This window comes from Mesitornis unicolor, unplaced genomic scaffold, assembly GCF_000695765.1.
Source record: "Mesitornis unicolor isolate BGI_N332 unplaced genomic scaffold, ASM69576v1 scaffold4868, whole genome shotgun sequence".
Taxonomy (NCBI): domain Eukaryota; kingdom Metazoa; phylum Chordata; class Aves; order Mesitornithiformes; family Mesitornithidae; genus Mesitornis; species Mesitornis unicolor.
This window is the reverse complement of record NW_010203726.1, coordinates 27,155-49,416: the sequence shown is the minus strand read 5'-3', so window position 1 is coordinate 49,416 and position 22,262 is coordinate 27,155.

Below are 22,262 nucleotides of genomic sequence, written 5' to 3'. Positions count from 1 at the left end.
AGCAGGAGCCCAGTAGCCACGTCCATCTCTACTTTTCATAGAATAAAAGAGAAAACCCTGGTTTTGCTCTTTCCCAGGCAGCAGATCAAGTGTTACATAATTTACACCCACATAGGAATGGATATTGCTGCAAGGCTGATGCATGCAAGTACAACCCCTAAAAACCATTACAATGTCACCTAAAATATAAGCTAAAATTAACTTATGAAATTAGCATTAGATTAAGGAGGAAGGGCAGCTGCTGAAATTACTTCGAGATCCACTAAACTACCATGGGAGAGCTCCTGTGCAAAGCCCTGTGCAATCACAAATTGCAACCTTACATATCTACCTGGACGTTGCAGGACCTTGGCACTATGTTTTGTTCCTTATAATGTACCTTCAAGTCTTTAAATTTTACTCCAAATAACCTCCTTCACATGCTTTATATTCCCTTTTTATTTTCACATAAGCATAACAATACTTTTCTGATATGAAGGGTCTACTTATTTTAATGAGGTTTCCAAATACTCTACAACTATGAAAAAAACAAATCTCTGACTTAGGCATAGGTAGGAATTTAGGCACACTACACAGTGCAGCGGAGATGTTGCAACAATCATTTCCCCTTTGTAAATGCCAAATAAAACCAAAGATCAAATGTGCCTTTAATCAGAAATGTCTCGATCAGTTCCTAATCAGAATTGCTCCTCAGAAGTAACCCTGCTGCACCTACCAAACTACATGGCAGTTTAATGAAGAACAGAAGATGATGAAAGAAGCACAAAAAAGCGCTGACTTTTGGTGTATATTAATAATTTGATTATCCTTTGTTTTCCAGCTAAGTGGCTCTTGCCAATCTCACACCATACAGAAATCTTATGCAGAGCAGGGTGTATGTTCAAGTGACAAATACAACATATCTACTCTGGAGGGCTGATTCAGTGAAGCCCTTTATTTCCCAGCAGCATTCCCACTGTCATTCGTTCTGCTTCCGTATTCTATAAATGCTGAAGACAGAGTGGAGCACGTACTTTCAAACAAGAATGTTTGTAATTCAGTTATTGTACAAAAGAATTTTACTTTACAGAGACATAACCAATATCACCACTACACACACACGTACAACTATCTCAGGAGTAACGATGCAGATCCATGACACAACCTCCTCTGGGACAGGTGTGACCTGGAAAACCCGAGGTTTAGACTCATGCAAAACATACTCTGAATGTCCACATTTCTCACAGAAATCTGTATGATGCCTCCTGCAATAACCTGCTGCAAAACTGGGGTGCACTGAGATGGATCGAGTAGAGCCCAAGGGTGAGCTGCTGCTCCTGGGCTAAAAAGATTTGTCTCCCTATCTCATTATAACTTTTCCCATTAAAAAAACCCAAAAAGTAAGTCCTGCCCTATCCCCACACATTTGTTTTCTCAAAGATAACTCTTTATCAAGACACAAAAATGGCAGTTCTTAATCTTTACTGGCATTCTTGCACTGAGTACACATTTTCAAACCACACAAAAACTTTGTTCCTGTCTTTGCCAAAAGCCTGGAAGTTGCAAGACTTTCAAATCAAAAACCATGAGGGTGCTGCTCTGTTTTTCCAAGCAATATTTTCAGTCAGGAAAATATTGTTAAATGAGGGGCATTTGGTCAAGACCCATGGAAGAGTCCTGACATGAGGCTGTATATAAAATTATCCAGGCTGTGTACTTTTCCCACTGTTCCTTTACACCTTGGACAATAAACGACAAATAAAGCTATTGGCTGTCTAACTTCTAATATTTCTTGGATAGTTTCCCAGTTTCAAGAATCTAGAGGAATGAAAGAGTTTCTTATTGTTGCCCCTGCTAAGGCAAGGCTTGGCACAGACGAGATAATACATTGATTTCTGGAATACATTTTATTTGAGACTCCCCCCAGACACCCTGTGTGGCTCTGAGCCTCACAAAACCAGTTCCCAGCTCATTCATTACCACACATTACAGAAGGTACTTTTTCTTTTTTGAAGAGAACATAGAACTGTATGTTCCAATGAGGTTTTTTTAAGGCACAGCATGGTGGAGTTCATTGTTCAGTTCCCAAGGTGTGAGCCCCTTGAAGCACCTGACCAAGTGATTGCCTTGTGTCCCCAGGGAACGCTGTGTCTCTGTAGTCCCTTCTCCAGTGCCACAATTTCTGAACCGCCCAGCCAGTTCACTGTATCTTCCAACTCTGCTACCTCAACTTGAGCTTTACCATAAAGACCAGAGTTTGGTAAAGCTAATTCCAGAGGTGGCAGCCAGAAACCTTCCACCCCCAAAGTACACGTTCATCAGCTCATTTCATATGAACCTTGCTCTTGTACTCAGGCTCCAGATAGGTGTCCTTTCTAAGCAAGGGCATGGGAACTCCTTGATTCAAGAACAAAGCTCTTAAATTTGTTTTATTTAAACCTCCTTCTATGTCTCCAGCTGAGTGCATGTTCTGAATACTCTCCCCAGAGGGCTCTTCAAATTTCTTACTAAAAAATAAACAAGAGAGGATGCCAACCTGGACAAGAAGCAGGACAGAGGAAAATCAAACAGTTGGGATGTGCAGATACTCAGCTCAGATGTAATCCAGATCCCACCAGGATTCACTACCAGCACGTTTGTCTGAGGGCAGCCTAAGCAGCTCTGCAAGTGTTTGTTCAGTTGCGATTTCCTTTGGCTAAGAAGTGCAAGAGTTTCCAGGAGGAATGTCTCACTGTGCTCATCTGCAGGAGCCACTGACAAACATCCCTAGAAGCAGCCATTCCTGGAGAAGGAAGCAATGTCAAGGGAGAGACCTTCTTCCCCACAAAGGAGTGAAATGACCTAGAGGTTTCTTGGTGGCATCAAGTATGGACTCTTCACTCACAGGTTCTTGAACTTCAAGTTTGATCCATAACTGGAAGGCAGCTGCTGCCTCTCCCAGCTATCTCAGTGCAGGCTGATTTTAAAAAATCTGCTTCAGTTTGATAAGTGACCACTTGCAAATAAATTACACCCTGACATGCTGCATACCACAGGTCTGTAATTTTTCCTGCCACTGACTGAGGAAACTGGTCCAAAAACTGTGAAAGGGAAAAAAGAAGAAAAGAAAAGCTCAATGGGAAAACAGAGCGATAAAGCCAGCAGCACTTCAATGATACTGGTTATGGTGTCCTGGTTCAAGGGTCAGCATCTTCAGATAAGTTCTTTAGATTAGAAAATAAGCCATGAAGCTGCATATCAAAATAGATGACAAACTAAGAGCCCTAGTGGAAATAAAACCAACTGCCCAGACATACTTGGAAACAAGTGAAGTCCTGGAGAGCTGAAATTTGATAAAGTAGAGCAGAAACACAGGACCAGTCTGAGGGTTTAAAAGGCTATGGAGGAAGACAGGCCAGGCATGTCAGCTTGTATGACATGGCCCTGTTTGTAAAGTTTTGAGCCAGACAAAGAACAAAGAGGTAAGGGGCCTGCACCCAGCATCTTAGATACACCTAGAAAATGACACTGCAAAAGCAATGCTCTTTTCAAGCATCAGAAAAAAGACTGACCAAGCATAGAGCCATAACGCTCAAAAAAGGACAACTGACTACAACAACCATTTGTTTTTGTGGGCAATTTGTTCTACATCAGAGCAGGGAAACTGGCTCCCAACCCGGGGTTGGCACATTCAGGCTGCTCATCCAGGGGTAGCATGTTCCTATTGGGCTTAAATACTCTGCTTAAGGGTCTGCAGAGGCTGTTGGAAATGCAAGAGCAGCTGCCAATCACAAAGCACTGAAAACCTTTATTAGTGACATTTCTGAAAATCTGGGGCAGTGCATTTTAACCAAGGACGAGTACAGAAAGTTAGTTAGTTTTGTGATTCATTTTCTGGCCATTTAAACTTTGTTACTACACGCTGTATTTCAGGTGAGGGACACTAGAAGGTGTCCCTTTAAGGCCAGGTTGGGCAAGGCTTTGAGCAACCTGGGCTGGTGGGAGGCATCCCTGCCCAAGGCAGGGGGGTTGGACTGCGTGATCTTTAAGGTCCCTTCCAACCCAAACCATTCTATGATTCTATGACACTGTTAGCTGAATCAGTTTACAGCTTTGAGCTCCAGCTGAATCAGTTTACAGCTTTGAGCTCCAGTTTTACAGCATGTCAGCAACAGAAATTCTAAACAGATCCTCATGCTCCTGCAAGGAGACAGCATTAACAAGAGCTCTGAGTGTGGGTTACAAGGACAAGTGTAAGCAACATAAAAACACTAGGTGCCTGCATTGGACTAGACCCAGATCTGTTGGGCTCAGGACAGCATACTGAACAGTAGCTGAATTTCAAGAAATAAAAGCCCCATGTTTCGTTGTAGCTGCCAGCTCTGCCCGAGAATCACATCCCTATTATGGCCCATAAAAATGGAAATTGCAAATAATGGCAGTAATGGGACCAAATCTATTCCAGCTGCTTGGGAACAGAGGAAAAATAATGCATTCTTCCACTCTAGCATGGCCCAAAAATACCACAAAAGCCATTTAATTCCCAAAGTAAGGCAGTCCATTAATTTCCCAGGGATGTCTACCAGCAAAGAGGAGGTTCTTATCTTGATGCATGAGCCCCAAAGAAGCTTCTCTGGCAGCAGCTGCAAAGGCAACAGCCCATGCCTCACACCGTCTCCTTCCTGCAGAGTAACTGAAAATCCCTCTGGGCTCCTGTGACAATCCTTCGATTGTCCCAGTTCTCCAAGTAACTGAGCCCCCAGCTCAGTCTGCTCAAAAACATGTCACACCTCTTCACCTCTTCCTCACCTCTCAGCTCTCAGTCTTGAGAACTTCTTGACTAAATTAACATGAAGCAGGTCCTTCCCACCTATCTTTTTTTTGCAGGATTTATTTATTCTGCTATTATTTTCCCTGTTGAGTAGACAACAACTTGTTCTCAGACAAGTCCTCAGAGCTCTCAGAAAGTTCACAAAGAGAGCAAGCCCTGGACAGGTCTCCAAACCAGTCTCTACTGACAGTGAGCAATGAGCCAGCCCATCACCACAGCCCTATGATCTCGCTGTGGAAAGGAGGCTTTGGAAACAAGCAGAGTTTGTATTTCCGGGTCCTGGCCTTCAAGGAAAAGTGGAACAGGACTTAAATGCAAATAGATATAACTCTGGAGATACAGAGAGAGAAAAAAAAATAATCTGAGCTCTAGGAGCCAATTGGGAGCTCAGGTGATTTTTCCAGACTAGACTAAAGAACTGGGGACTAAGTGAAGTAAACAGTTTACATACATTTGACATCAGGAACTGATTTATTTCAAAAGAACTCTGAGTCATCAGGACATGCTCTAGCCCAGCACTGTAGTCACTGGAGCCTGCTTTTACCTCTGAGGTTCAGACCAGGGAGTCACACCATTGACAACTCATTGCCACAGTACAGTAAGGGCAAAATAAACAGTGAAAAGACTGAACGAGGTAAGAAGAGGAGCACATTTCTTATCTGAATCATAGATGCACTCTGCTCCAGGGTAATAGTCTATCAACAGTCATTTATACTACCTGATAGCAGGTCCTAGGCACATGGCCAAGCAAACAGCACAAAATGTTTTACTGTGGCATCTTTCGTATCTGAGATAGTAGAAATGCTCTTTCCCAAGCAGCAAATGCTCATTCTGCAGCTGCACACACTACTGCAGCAGGATCTGGAGTAGGTAACAGCTCACTGCAGCTCTCGGCATCGCAACCCTGTTCCCAAGACAGCGTTCCCAGCAGAGACGTCTACCCAGATGTGTTTCTCCAAAAGCAACTCGGGGAATTTTAACTCACTGAGAGGAGAGCAAAAGCCCTTAGATTTCCCCCTACAGCTGATACCCTTTGGTTTGGAGACCCAGCATGTCTGTTCCATAAGGAAACAGGTCTGTCAGTGTGACTGATGGTGCTCTGTTAACCCTTACACAGCTGATTTGGTTCAACACCTCCTGCACAGCTCCAGTTTTGCAGCAGTCTTGTTTCTCAAGACAATCAAATACCCCCTCTCAGCTTCCTTACTCACAGCCTCTGAGCAAGGCTGGCTCAAGAAATCCCAAACATAGCGAGAAATTGGATTTTGCCAGCCTAACACCGAGGGTCAGCCCTGAAAAGCCAAGGGGGATGTCCTTGGCACTGCAGCTGTCAGCCTTGCCCTTCCAGGCAGCTGGCGTGGGCAAAGGCTGGCAACAAGGTCCAGCTCATTTTCCTGCTCTGGTCAACCTGCTGCTTCCTAGGGCAGCTACCCAGTTTTGCCAAGCCCTAGAGCTGGGTTTGCCCCAGGATATCCCAGGCTTTGGGACTGTCTCAGCAGTCTTCCACAGCCCCTTCCAGATCTTTGCTAGCTGGCACTCTGTGCAGAGACACTGAAGCTAAAGAAAGGATGTGCTGAAAGACACCAAAAAAGTTAATTTTTATGGCCCAGCTCTTTTCCAAGGGCATTTTAGTCGGCGCAGATTCCTCAGGGCACACATAAAAGCAGCGTGAAACATCACAGAAATGCATGATGGCCTCACCTCCCTGGGGGGGCTCAGCACAAGCAGACAAATGGTGGAGCTGCCCCTCTGCCTCTGCATCCTCTGACTTATTTCAGAGTACATAAGTCTCACTTGCTCCACAGCTGCTGTAAAGAAGCACGCTATTAATTTGCAGAAGCTGGAGCCAGGCTTAAAAACTCCATTAATTAAGAGTTGGCGGAGGTGTTTTGGAAGACGTTCCGATAAATATAGTGCTATAAAGTGTTTCCCTAGAAACTGAGAAAAAAGTTGAGCAATATGAAAAGCACCCAGGCTGATAACAGCTACCATTGCTTCTGAGAGGTGACTGGGCTGTAGGGAGCTATTCAGCAGAGAGAGCTTCTTTTGCAGGGCTTTTTTGGCTACTGAGGATTTTTGGTTGGTAGCACCAAGATATGAGAGGGACCTTCCACACCATGCCTTGCTTCCCTGTGCCCTCCTGCCTTGCTCCTTTTCTTGCACCTGGTGTCAGCAGACGGGATATGCTCTATGAAGTCTGTGGCTGCAGATTCAGAAATGCCCCATGCATTTTAGTCCTCCCAGCTTGTGGACCCCTTCATTGGTGACCCTGCTGTGCTCGACCACCCCAGCACCCCAGGCACACAGAGGCTAAACCCTACAAACCCGACAACCAGCTGTCTTTCAAATGGCTGCCTGTAAAATGGTTCCCTTTGTTGAACAGCACAGCTTATATATGGCCATATCTACAGCTGATGTGAATCAGTACTGTTAAATTTTGCCTCATAAGGTATCTGTAGGGTTTTACTTGACTCTTTTCTGGCACTGTGTGTACTGCTTGCCATTATCCTCAGAAGAAAGCACACTCATCCCCAGCAGTTCAGCAAGCAGAACAGGACATTCTATCACTTGTATATCAAGGGATGAAAACACTTGGCTTTCATCTACATGCTCCTCCGATCCCCACATCATTCCTGCCTGGGGGACGCAGGCAGAGAAGATGGGGCTCTGAAGAAAATCTTGTCCATTAGTATGTCTGTCTGCACAGAAATGCATCAGCAATGGATGGATGCTGCGGGTATTAGAGGAGGATTAGAGCTGATCTTCCCTTAGAAAGGGGACTAGGAAAAGAAGAGTGCTCTAGGCTGATTCTGGCCTCTTAAATGACATTTTAGCCTGGTATTTCCCACATAAACAGAAATGTGATCAACGTAGTTAGAGATAAACAACAATTTAATGACTCAAAGTGTAGAAGCTGAAGAGGTTTGGAAAAAGAGCTTGTGCATATATAAGAATAAACACTTATATTGCAACCTGCTGGAAGACTCTTACTGCTTTCCATGAATCCCCACTGGCAGGGCACTCAGAGCACACAGGCTCTTTCCTAAAACCCTTCTGTTTTCTACACTCTAGGTCACTAAATCAGATGCTTATTTTGTTCTGATCAGCCTCTTCCTTGGCCACCTCTGCTTTCAGCCCAGTTTTCTGCCTGTCTTGCTCAACAGCTCAGTTCTCAGCCCCCTCAGTCCTCACTGCTGGCTGTCAAGTTCTATGCAAGGGGAGCACAGGGACCGAGGACACACATCGACTCCTCTCCTAGGACATCCCTGAGCTACTTCCAGGGCTCCAGAGATGGAGCCGTTTGGGTCCCACTCTCCCACTACCGACTATTGGTTCAGCTTCCCCTGAGGTCTGGATGGGGAGAGGAGACCTAAGACCTTCTCTGCCTGCCATCCTGCCTGTGTAGCAGCTTAAGATAATCACAGAATCATTAAAGTTGGAAAAGACCTCTAAGATAATAAAGTCCAATTGTCAACCCAACACCACTGTGCCCACTAAACCATGTTCTGAAGTGCCACATCCACACGCTTTTTGAACACCTCTAGGGATGGGGACTCCACCACCTCCCTGGGCAGCCTGGTCCACTGTCTGACCACTCTCTCAGTAAATAAATTTTTCCTAATATCCAATCTAAACCTCCCCTGGTGCAATGAACCCATCTTAGACCCAGTCATCAACATTACTGCTTCTTGTGGTCCATGGGGAAAGAAGCCTCTTGGGCCAACATTGCAAGGCTCCAGATTCGGGACTCACTCAAGCATACAGCTTGACTCAAGGGGTTATATCATCAAAAAGGTCTGTTGTCAGAAATAAGTGTTCATTATGCCTCTGTATGAGAACTTTGAGAACAGCAGGTGGCTTAAATAATGGAGTATTTTCTTTGCTTCCAAACAAACACACCTAATTCAACCAGTTTGATTCCTTGTTCCCTCACCTTGCTTCTCATTTCTCAAAGTCAAGACAAGATTAATGAACCCCACACAGTACTGCTGGAGGGCTCTGCGGTTTTCAGAGTTCTTCAAGCCACAAAAATACCTTCAGCAACAAACTGAAAAAACTAAAGCTGATAAAGCCAAGTTTGGAAGCAATTAGCATCAATCTAAAATTCAGCTGTTTTGGGGGCTTAGTTTAAAAATAAAAAGCAATTACTGTTGTGGCAAAGTCAAATAATACATTGTTTCTTCATAGTTGATTTAGCAAACAGTTTGCCTTCACCAACAGCCACAATAAAAAGACTTACATAAAAGATATTTACTTGCACTGAACGTTTTCGTAATTTTTTTTTTCCAAAAGCTTATTTCTTAAGAGCATAACAGCCTCTCCCCAACACCTGAGGCAGCAAGAAACCTTTACACAGTGTGAGGTACACAGAACAGCTCTGACCACAATCAGAAGTGCCCATTCAAATACATTTTGGCTTGGGTTAAAATGCTAACAGAACTATTTAAAAAGCTGGTCAGTATTTAGTAGGGTGCTTGCCCAATGGAAACATCAGCCAGCACATGAAAATCAGTTTGCAGCTTCTGTGAAATGTTCCAATTGCCTCTCGTTAGTAACTGCAACTTTCCCAACCTGTTGCACTGCTGTAAACAACACCAGAGCCTGCCTGTACCAAAACCTCTTCCAAAAAGCTTGAGCCAAATGTTCCCAAACTGTGCCAGCAGACCAACTCTGAGCAGTGAACCGAACCGTGCGTCTGAGCACCGTGCAGCTCTCGGGTGGTGAGGGCTTTGCAAGAGCTGCATCACAAAGAGTCCTCCGTGGTGCCTGGTCAGCTAAGACTGAGGCAGCCCAGGAGCTAGAAATGCTGAGTTTGCCGTGCAGCGCCGATAGCGATGGGAAGGATGAATGATGAGTGCTGGAGCTCAAGGAAGGAAAAATACACAAGAATGGCCAACCACAACATCAGAACTGGTGTAGATTTGAGTCACCTGTGCTCCCAGCCATGCAAAGGAGTCAGATTTAGCTGCTACGAGATAAGGAGGGACTGGCATGCTGACGGGAATCTTTACTTCATTCCTGGTTACAGGGAATGCTCTGTAGTGAGATGATGAAAGTCTTACCAAAGCTCTAGGAAGGCTTTAATAGTTTTTAATAAGGCCATTGTTCACTCCCTGGGCATGGCACATTTGCGACCTGTGCTGGCAAGTGCCCAAGAGAAGCAGAGTCCTCCCTGTTGGGGCCTCTCTGGATTGCTCAGCAAGGTCTGCAGGTGCCACTTCTGGTAGACAAGAAGCTCCTCTCACAGTTTCCATGGGTTATTATGTACCTACCCACACCCTGCAAGAGCCAACTGCTTTGTTTGTACACAGAATAACAAGAGTCCATGGACTCCCAGGTGACTTTTGTACACACAGACTCTGTCTGTTCTAGCTGGTAATTTGGCACAACGAGAGCAGATCAAAGCAGTTGGTACTGCGGCTTTTACATCTCCACTCTATGCAGGATATGATGGGATATTTTCAATTCATTTTAGCCCAGTCTCCCTGTCTGAACATCCCCATCACACCCAAATGTGGAAGCTGCATGGTTTGAACCCATGCTTCAAAACCTTTAGCTCTCACTGTGGACTGCAGGGTATGTGGCGCAGAGCTGCTGGTTTAATGTCTTCCAGGAGATGTAGTTCACAAGTTTCCTTGCTAAGTGTTATGTGATCTGAACTGGTGTATGCATGTGTGGGCATGACCGGGGGATTTACCCTACTGCTGTTCTGCACTAAAATGCACAGTGAAACAAACTGCAGCAAAGCAATCCCTGTGCAGATTTTCCTTCTGTGCCCAAAGAAATTCTGCCTTTTTCCACTTTCTCCGAGGTTGTCGAAATCATTGCGTTTGTATGAAAGTGAAATTGTCTAACATACAAAAAATCCAGAAAAAATGAAAAGATATGTGCAAACATGATTTTGTACAAATTTACAAGTAACACGGGCAAACACCTTGTCACGAGCAGGCATCAGCCTGCTTACTGAAACCCTTGTGCCAGCTCTGGCTCCAAACAGGAGATCCAAAGTGGTACCTCACAGCCTTCAGATGGAGGATGAGGTTTGTGCTGCCGAGGCAGCCATGAAGGCATTTGCAGGAGCTCCTGCCCTTTGGAAGGAGGGCAGCAGCAGCAAACAGCCCATGGGTCAGTGGGAAGGACCACTGCACTCTTGTCTGTAGAGTGCCCAACTAATATTTTTATCAAATACCTGGAAATTAAGAGAATAAAGGGAACAGCACTTTTTTCCCCGCATACTCTAACCAATTCAAGGGTTTGAGTTTTCATTCCAAACCACTTGACAGTACCTCATTAACCTACTGCCTATAACAAATGTGTCCAATACCAATCACCAAGTCACACAAAACGAAAATATTCTATAAAATATAAATCAGAAATACTTGCGAGGTCATTTATTTTTCTACTCTAGAGTCAGAAATGAGGTCTGCCACCCCCCTCAGCTATGATAAATACAAGTCCCAAAGCAGACTGTCTAAAATTTCCAGGAATGTCTCTCTAACCTCACACTGCAGCCTCCGTAAAATTCATAACCAATTTTTTTCCACATAATTAAAACATTTGTACACTTGAATCTGCCTACAATGCTGTAGGTAGCTACAGAGATATAAACGCCACTCATCACTTGGCATCCTCTGGGGCACCTCATCAAAACCTGTCAAGGGCAGGAGCCGTGCACTCACAGCCATTCCAGCCAGCCAGAGCAGGACAACTGGAGCACTTTTTGCTCTGAACTGAAGAGCAACATGCTATTTCCACACAGATCAGCTCAAAACAAAGCCAACCTGTCCCTCTCTCCTCCCATCCTGCTGTTGTCCCCATGTTGTCAAAGCATCTCCCACTTCCTCAAGCTTTGCTTCCTTTCTCATGAAGGCTTTCCACGGGAGCATCCCCCAGCCCTGCAGAGATGAGGAGTGTAGACCTGAGTGCTCCCATCTCAGGCCAACATGTGCAACCCTGGAAAACAACACGTGGAAGCCCCTGGCTTTGACAAAACATTCAATATTTCACATTTCAGCAAAAAAAAAGATTAAATTGGGGGAGATAAAGGAGAAACAATAGCTACTTATTGATAGCTGACAAGCAAAGCTCTCAAAACCCATGGTTTGGAAAAGTGTGGAGTCAAAATAAAAGCACAGGGCTAGCACGAAGTCTGTATATGCAACCTATCACACAAAATGAAGGACTGCATTAGCCTAGCTCAGGAACAGAGTCACTAGGAACACAGGAATGAAAATTCCTGAAGTATAACAAAGTGAGATCGGACCACAGTGTCTGATCAACACAGCTGGGGAACAGAGAATCAATATTGATTCAGGAGAGCTTTCAAATTCCTGTGGATTTTCATTCATCAGATTCCCAGGAATACCTTGTGCTGCCTTTCAACACCTCACCGGGAAGTCAGGTGAAATAATTCCCCAAATGGGCATTTCCCCCTCAGAGCTGCTTCCATTGCCCTGCCAGGGTCAGACCACACCGGCCAGCCACACTGACCAGTCTGCAGGAGAAAGCAGTCTCAGGGGGCGGCTCTCTCCAGAAAACCTTTCCCCAGGCCTGTGCAATGGGCATTTTCCTCAGCAAGTTGACCACCCCCCAGCTCTGCCCAAATCCCCTCCCTCCCAAGCACTTCTCATTGCTTTCAGGCTACGTATCACGGATCAGAAAGTATCACAAGCAGGAAGAGAAAACGTAATTCTAATAGGAATTGGTTTTATTTGGGCTTTTTTGTTGGGGGTTTGAGGAGGGTGAGATTTTGGCTGGAGTTGGGTTTTTTTTTGGACCAGGATTAGGGCTGACTGGAATGACAGTAATTTTTATTTTTTTTTAAAGAAGAAACAGATGATGATCTGTTGGTTCCTACAAATACTGAATTACAAAACTCCAACAGATCACTTCAAAACATCCATGCTGGGTCAGACCTACTCAGTGTCTGTCTGCACCAGTGACAAATTCCATATTACTGGAGGAACAGGAAAAAAAAAACCAAGAGAAAAGGTAAATATAATGTCACACTTCCCTCCTGGTATAGCCTCCCTGTGCCCAGGCACTGGTGGTTCAGGCACTCAGTATTTATGATCTGACAGATTTTCCTTCTATGAATGACGAAATGTACAATGGGGAATTTGTTTCACCACAGTGAGAAACGAGATTTTTCCGAGTATCTTTAGAGGAAGGAAAAGATTGCAGGGGAAATTGGCTGGTGTCAGCACCTTAATTCCCTTTACAGAGAAACAGCAGTAGCCTACGCATTTAACTACACTTCTGGTATTAAAAAGGCAAGACAAATTTCATTAAGCAAACACATTACCTCTCAGCATTGATTACTGGGTTATAAGTGCGACCTGCTAAGTGTGCATTAAAGCAGCAACCTGCAGCTGCTGGTGACTTTCCTGACACTTGAGTAGGTGAATGAAGACCAGAGATGTTCTCTCTGATAGTACAGCACTTTGAGGAGGCTTATTAAGAATAGAAATTGTCTTTGAAAATGTATTATCTTGCTCTGTGCATGCAGCTGGAGAGAGTGGGCTGTGGCTTGCACAGAGGCATGTCCCAGCCCGAAAGCCCAAAAGCTAGAAAGCTGGGAAGACAGGGTGGCACAACACCATACCCTTTGAGACCCTGTTTCCCCTTTTTCTCTACTGTGTTTCCTCCTGATTTCCCTTCAGTAACTCCTTAGGGAAAGGTTTCCTGGAAGACCAGAGTCTTCCACTTGATCTGTCTCTATCAGAGCAATTTTCTCCAAGACATGTCCCCATGTACTTGCCACTTAAGTGTCATGAATTACTCCCCAAAATAAAAGCCTGAGACATCCAATAGATGGGATTTTAAGAAAACTCCTTGTGGAAATGTACACCTCTCATTGCCACTGGAATACTGCTTCCTCCTGTGTCTGGGCCAGCACCACGGGTTTGGCCAGAAGTTTGATGTCTTTGTGTGAAGTAAGCTTGGTGGGTCTTAGTTCAGCTCCCCACACAGCTCAGCATCACCAGGCAGCCTGGCCAGTGAAAAGGCCAAGAGTCGAAAGGGACAAATCTCAGTCCTACAGAAAGATCTCATCTTAGGGAAAAGGGCAGAGCCTGTGTCCTAGGGACAGCTACAAACAGGATTTCCAGCCTTTTTGAACAATTTCTGTTGGCATCACACTTCCAGTATCAAAATGATCCATACTGAAATTTATCTCTAACAGATACCAGTAGTGTGCCTAGGGGCCTGAAATTACTTCAGAAATATCATTTTTTTGCTTGCCCCAGTATAAAGCAGCAGAGATGAGGTTGTACGTTTTTAGACCATTGGACCGAAAAGAAAAAAAACTTGGATCAGACTTTCAACAGGCACAGATGGGCTTCTCCTGATCTTTGATGGGGCTCTATCCATCTTACTGCAAGGAAGTCCTTGTCTTGCTACACCACATCCAACATTTAAACAAGTAACAGGGTGATACTACATCCTCACAGAAGCTCCAGGAAAGCCCAAACCAGACGCTGCTGCAGGAGCAGAGATCTTTATCTACAGGCAAGCAGAAAATACCACTCTGCAGCTTTGCAAACACACTGCACAGCCGCTGCCCTCCTGCAGTTCAGCAGCTGGACAAGACACGGTACAGGAGAAGCTGCACTGTTTGTCCTACCTCACATTCACATCAAGTTCTTCCATCACAGGCAGTAGGCATAGGTAGCTGGGAGTTCAATGTCCATAGAAGAGACCTTTTCCTGCAGTGGAGAGAGTTAGAAAGCATAGTTATAAACTAAAAAGATCTCTCACAGGTACACATTTACCCCAGCACAGACACCCTTGCACTGCATTTTGTCCCTCTAGCCTGGCTCCTCTTGAAAACAGAATTTATGTAGACATGTCAAAATGGAGTCATACCACTGCATAACACAATTTTCTGTAATCTACCTGGACACAATTGTATCTCACAACACTGTATCTGGAGGCACAAAATCAAGATGAAGTGACAGACAGCCCTCTGTGTTTGTGTATACACCACCCATTCATGCATAACCTAGGGCTAGTAGAGTGCTTCAAGATCCCAGTCAGACACTGACTCTACTGAAAAAAACCAAAAAATATTTCCCCCTTTTGTGAGCTTCCAGGTGAAGACGTGGAAGCTAAGCTGAATCCACCCTGTGATTGTCACTTCCCCTGGGACCTTCTGGGATTTAGATTCCCAGAGGATTGCTTCAGCTGCAGCAAGGTACTACAATACTGTAAGGGCTGGAGCACCTCCCCTGTGAGGACCAGCTGAGAGAGCTGGGGCTGTTCAGCCTGGAGAAGAGAAGGCTCTGGGGGGACCTTATTAAGGCCTTCCAGTTCCTGAAGAGTCTTAATGGAAAGCTGGGGAGGGACTTTTTACAAGGGCAGGTAGTGATAGAATGAGGGGGAATGGTTTTAAGCTGGAAGAGGGGCGATTTAGATTAGATATTAGAAAGCAATTCTTTACTGGGAGGGGGGTGAGACACTGGCACAGGATGCCCAGGGAAGTTGTGGAGGCCCCCTCCCTGGAGGTGTTCAAGGCCAGGTTGGACAGGGCTTTGGGCAACCTGGTCTGGTGGGAGGTGTCCCTGCCCATGGCAGGGGTTGGACTGGATGAGCTTTAAGGTCCCTTCCAACCTGAACCATTCTATGATTCTATGACTGCTGTACTAGCACAGGGAAAAAGGTCTTCTGGACAAATGTTTCATTTCCATAGGGGTCAGGAGAAGCATCTTAGGCAGAAGTCATAAGAAACAATGCACAGGATATAGATCACATCCATGACTCTATCTGTCAGAGTCCTCTGCAGACACCTTTGTCACTTTGTATGGTAACTTCCAAATTTTCAAAGCTATCAAAAGTAGTTTAAATACAATCAACTGAAACAGGCTTGCAAAACCTGGCTGGGAAAACAGAAGCAAGAATGCTTGGTAAATTACTTTCTGTTTTTACACAAAATTAAAACATTGACTTACCACTAAATTAAAATAGGTTTCCTGTAACACTGTATTGTACAGCCTTATGAATACTTAATAGCAGTACTGTAATTACAAAGAACTAAATGATTTGCAGCTCAAGTTAAAATAAATGTACTTACTTCCAGTAACATTAAGTGATATAAATATTAATGGAGTTTTAATTCTATCAAAATTCCATCCTGACTCTAAAGAAATGAATGCATCTTCTTAATAAAGGGTTTGTGTGTTTGCTGCTGTTCATCCAGTGCAAAAAATGAGCTAAGTTTCTGTGCACTTCAGACTGTTGATTGCCCCTTGTGCTGTTTCCCCAGAGAGCCAAGGATAATGCCACCACCATGGTGCTATTAATAATGACACAAATGCAAATAATGCCATTGCAGTTACTTGGCTTCAAAAAAAAACCCCAACACTGTAATAATACTGACTCAGACTTTCTCGACACGACGCCAGGTTTGCACTACAAGTGAACAACCACTGTCCTGGCCTGGTGCAGTGTTTACCAGAATCAGTACTTCAGTAGGTTTAGACTATAGATAGCTTTGCAAGCAAAAATTACTTGAGTCTATCTGATGGTGGAAACTTTCAGAATTTGGCCACTATTTACAGCTTAAACCTTCAACTGGTGTTTCTCAGGGCGCTCTGGAATCTGGTGACTTAGAAGACTACTGCTGTATTTTGCAAATCTAAGGGTGAGAGGTCTAGGGTTTCTGATCAAGTCATCCCTGTTTCCCTAAGATCTGACTTCCAACTTCAATTTTTGGGTAAAAAAAAGTTCTGTGCTCCTGCTCTGTCATTCTTCCATAGGACAAAACACCTCGCCATCGACTGGTACAGCTGCCTGTCAAAGATGCAGGAAGAATATCCTGGAAGATGCTCCTGGGGATGCAAAAATACTATCAATAGCCTCTGAGCTCAAATGGACAAAAAGAAACCTAATTATTTCATCTCCAAAGAGGTTTAAGTAACCACTTACTTCAAATCATTCGTTTGGCAAATAGGTTACATTCGTTTCAGTTAATTCAGAAGTAAATATATCAGAATAGGTCTGACATGGTACTTTGTTTCTGTGTGGACAGGAAGTCATTCTTCCTCGTCCTGTCATTTCAAAAAGAACAAATATGAACCAAAGAGAACACTCGATAAACTGCAGTCAAAGCACATGGGATCCTAACCCATCTCCTCTGCCTGCCAGCACAGTCTGTGAGCACCGGTTAATTCTGCCTTACAGCATCCTCCAAAAGCAAGTTGTCATCTAGGTTTACCGCAGAGGCACAGAGAGCTTGACTGAACCCCACCAAGAGGGTTCAGAGCAGAGCAGAAGCAGCCCCTGGACATAAGATACAGATATTAAACAGATCTTAGTGCTGAGATGTCACAGAAATGCCAAAAGGAAAATGCAGTCAAATTTTGTTGACACTGGTTCAGAGGAAACTGTTCCTTTGCTATGCAGGAGAGAGGCTGTAGTAGTTGTTGCTGCAGTGGGAAGTTATGAAACCGCTTTGGTGCAGTTCATGCCTGTTACAGTTTGGAATGATGGGGGAAACGCATGTATGTATGTGGGAGCCAACAGGAGCAGAGGGTAGGAATAAGAAAAGAGAGAAAAATGTCACCTAACTGCACTATTCCAGCCCCTTGTGCTTGCTTCAGTATCAGGGTTTAAGAGGTATCTTGAGAAAAATTTTAAAACTAGCTAAGCTCACCATTTCAGTACAGAATTGTTGTCTTACCTATTCATTGAAATGCCACAGCATTATTGCTCCTTCAGTCACAGCAAGCGTGACGCACTTCAGAACACAGGAAAACTTATGTTTCCATTAATACTTTCTTCATGTGTTTTGTGTTTGTCAAAATAACATTTTTGGTACAAAATAGGAAAAGATGAAGGGCTTAAAGATTTTTATAAAACTAGGAATTTTTTATACAAACACCCAGCTATACCTCACTGTGCTGTTACGTGTGTTTCTGGCAGCTATCCCATACCCTGTGTGACAGCCAGCAACTACATTTCTTATATTGCACCTCACAGTTTATTTTTTCCTGTAATTCTTTATATATTCCTAAACTCTGCAGCCCTGAGAACACTTTTCCCCTCACAAACATATTACCTTTTCACAAACACAGAAACAATCTGGGTCTGAGAAGGCAATGCATGTAAAGCATTACACTCCACAGCCCTCCAGGATCAGAAATATCCCATCACTGTACAAGGAGACCTGTGGTGTTTTAGGGGCTGTCAGTACTTTCATCTTTGCCCATGATGATGCATATAATGAACATATAATGAAAAGACACTAAACCAATGATGTTATTTAGCTTTCATCAGCTTTTCTATAATGGATTTTAAAATTGGATCTTCCTTCCCTGTTGCTCTCCCTGTGACACCACAGTGGTTAGACTTGTAGTCATTGGAGTCCCAACAAAGAAAGAAAAATGACATCAGTACCATGTAATAAAAAAAAAACCTCCATGAGTTATTCTGTAAATATGTCTGGCTCACATAGAGGGCCTGGTGCTATTCTTTGTTATTAAAGTGATTACTCATACTCCATTGGGAAGCTGTTCTCTGTCTAGGAAAGATAACACTGACCTCCTAACTCAACCCTTACACCATCCAGCCCCTCATGTATTTTTATGTTCCCTTCAGCACAGAAGAGCATCTCTGCTGTTGTGCATGACGGTGATTACAGACACACAGAGCCATGTGCATCCTCACAGCCATGTCATGTTTTCCTGGACGTCAACATTCAGCTTCCAGCAGCTCATGAGCCGTCCCTGCTCTACAGCATGGGCAGAGGGCAATGGTCCTGCAAACCCATGGTCTTCCTCCCCTGGACTCCAGAGCTTTTCCATCCTGGGCTTGCTGAGAGCAGCCTGTGAGTCTGCCTGTACATGTTCTCTTCAGGTTTCATATCAGGGACCACAATGGAAAGCCCATCACAGTGATCTACCTAAGGACTTACCTTACCATGAGGGGCTAAATTCTGGCAGTGAAGTGAAATGGTTTCACTCTTTCAGCTGTCAGCACAAAATTAATTTTGATGACTCTCACAAAATGAGAGAAACTTTTCAGTGACATTGTATGTCAAAATTCCAGTTTGAAGCCATCTCGTTTGCTTTATTTTTCTCCCAAATTTCATAATTTTAATGTGTGCTGAAGTTACACATCTGCACCATTATGCTATTACAGAGATCTCTACAATAACTGAAACTTTCTGTATTCAATTTTTTTAAAAAATCAAACATTAAACTCTCAAAAAAAACCTCCACACTAAACCATACCAATAAACAAAAAAGGCCTTCACAAAGAACCGTTTCCCCAGAGAAACTTAACTGTAGTCAGTATTCTTGGCAGTATTTTCACTTCAGCAAAGCCCAACATTTTTAAATGGAAAAAAAATACAAGGACAGCATCTCTAGCAGGCTTGGCATGACAGCTCCATAGACTTCCCTTGTGAGACAAGAACTTCTCATTTTATTCTCCACTAATCACTGCCACCAAAAAAGAGCAAGACAGATATACCATATGCGTATGACTAGTTCTAGTCATCGCTGCACAGGAGACTGGCTCTGACTTAGGAAAAGCAACCCCATAATAAGCCTCAGCAAGGCTGCACTGATGGCATCCAGGGAAACCAGAAGCCATTCATCTGTCAATATGAAATCAGCCGCATGCTTCTGCCTCACTCCTTCATTCGACACCACCAAGTCACCTTAGAAGGGTGTCCTCTACCCCTGCTCCTTCTCCTCCTCACCTACACAGTGTGTGTGAGGTAAGGAAGGAAAATCCAAGAAGGAGATGGGTAAACAGACGTATCTCCCCAACCAAGCTCTAGGGACTCTTGCGGAAACTTTACTCAGTGGCTTTAAGGTATTAACCAAGCATTCATTTTTCAGAGACCTTAAGGAGTAAGCCGGTGGCCAACAGCTAAACTCATCTTTCTCAAGTGACCACAAACATGCCTGCTCTATGTGATGGTCTTGGTCTGCCCAGTAGAGACAAAAATGTCCCACCAGATGACAGCTACAACCACATCAGGCTTGCAAAATATTTTCCTTGCAAGGCACTGGTTAACTGAGACACTGACACATTCTTTATCCAATTTATTTCCATCCCACTCAAGCCCCATCTAGTTTCACTTTCTGTCACTGCTGAGCTGATGACAACAGAAGAGTTGAGTCATTCTCCTGAAAACTTACACCCCCATTTCCTGCAGTGCTGGATTGTGCTGCTTCATCATTTGTGACACCTTAAATGAAGCCACATCTAGGGTGGACTCAGCAGTCTGAAAAGTCCATTTCACTTTACCTACAGACAAGTATCATACTGTTCCTTCTGCTCCATTGCACCAAAGAGGAGGGAAGGGGACATTAAAAAAAACCATATCCAGTTTCTGAGTGTCTCATGCTCTCTGCAAAGAACTGGATTTATCACTGCAGTTCTCTGACTTCACCCTTCTCTTTATAAAAGTAAGGTAAAAAATGTCCCTTTGCCAGCTTTGTCTTTTTAGAACTGAGTGTGACATACAGTGATAATGACTTGATGCAACCTCCAACATCAGTGTAGATGTCCTGCACACACCCGTTGTTATTGGCTAACACAGAGCAGTGGACTGATTAAAAAAAGATGTCATAGATGTTTGGAACAGAAATAGATGTTTTCCCATAGAAACTGCTGTCCTCCACATCTTGGAGTGTAAGTTCTCTGAAGCACAGAGAGTCATTTAGCTACCATCCAGTATTTATGATTCCTGATTGAGGCCAGAGGAATCACTCCAACATGAAGACAGACTACTACTACTCTCTGAATCTGTGATTTCAAGAGGCTCCTCACTCTCTGTAGTGAACATCTGCCAAATTAAAGCTGTGATTGAATAAAAAAAGCTGTTGCTCGATTCCCATCACATTTCATATTTAGGGTTATGATTTTTATCATAGCTCTATCTTCATCATCATCAGAGAAAGAGATTTTGTTAGCAGAGGCCAACCGGACAAGATCTTCCCAGGCCATATTAAACTGACACCATGGAGTGACAGTCACCTCAATCCAAAGATAATTTCTTGCTCATCACTGCAGAGCAGTCAAAAACCAAAAAGTGTTGCAAGAGAACATCCTGCTCATAACAGCACTTGAAAAATAGGGATACCAGAGTGATCCAACTTGCTCACTCCCAGATAAAATAGCTGTTTCCAGCACCCATTTCTGATAAAAGCACTGCCCTCTTCCACAGCACATCTTGCCTTCTCTGTCACTGCTGTCTCCTTCCTTCCCACAAAGGACAAAGCTGATAAGAAGTCCCTCAGTTGTCAGCTGAGACAGACTGCTGGACTGACTTTAATCAAATGTCACTCCAGCAGGTTAAAATGCAGCACTTTGCTTATCAGGAAAAAATAAAGATAGACATTACACATCATCTGAAAAAGAAAATGGAGTCCAGCTTTAAATAGGAGAAGAGAGAAGAAATGTCCTTTCACTGATGAGTTATTTTACAAAATGGCTCTTTAAACTCAGGGAGAGACCCTCTGGCTTCACAGCCCCAACCCCAGGTGCTGAGTTTAGCAGGCTTGTGTTCCTGAGGGATGCAGGAGTCGCAGCAGAAGCGAGCACCTTGTTCCTGAGGATCTGCAGACAGGTGGACTTTTCTTCGTATCAGTCTGGCCTTCATGGCCTCTCAGCTGGCACCTCTGTGCCTTTTCAACCTTACACAAAGGTATGGTGCACTTTCAAAATGGAAGTTTAAATTCCACATTTGAATACCAAAAAATGCTAATAGGCAGCACAATTTAAGGTCTGTTCCCTTGGAAAGGGCACATGGAAGCAATTCCGCCTACCTGTCCTCTTGGACCAAATATTTACAGTAGTAAAATCTCTATGAGCTGTTCAAGGGTGACTTTGTTCCAAACATCCGTACGAGATCCTTGCCTATACCATGCTATGTTTGTATAAGAGGTCTGAGGAGAGAAAGCAGCTATAAAACCTGAGGGGTTATTTTCTATGACAGCAGTATTATGAAATTTCACAACTCACTGCTCTCAACTTTAGCAATTACTATCAGTTGGTAACCAAAATGCTCCAAGCCTTTTACTGCTATATCAAACCTACAGCATAGGAAGCCAAGAGAAACACCCAGCACAAGATCATGGGTCTCTTAAAAAGACCAAGACACAGAAAGAGACATCAATCAGCAAATGAAGGCAAGGAGGGTGGTGGAGGTCAGCGAGTGCATCAGAAGTGTGGGTGGGAACACAGATGGGCATCATTTCCATGGCTGTATCACAACTGGGTTTGTGTTTATAAGGACAAGCCACAATGTTATTGTTCCTCGTCACCCCAAAGGCCTAGGAACCATACATGTGTTTGATGGAGATTTGTACAGGGCTATGAAGTTTCATTCTTGTTCACATGTCATAAGACTTCCCCATAATTCATTGTAAATTTTCTCTCCCTAGAAAACACAATTTCCACTTTCCAGCTACTCTGTTCTCATCACACCACCAGGATGTGGAAATCACTGCCCCAGCAA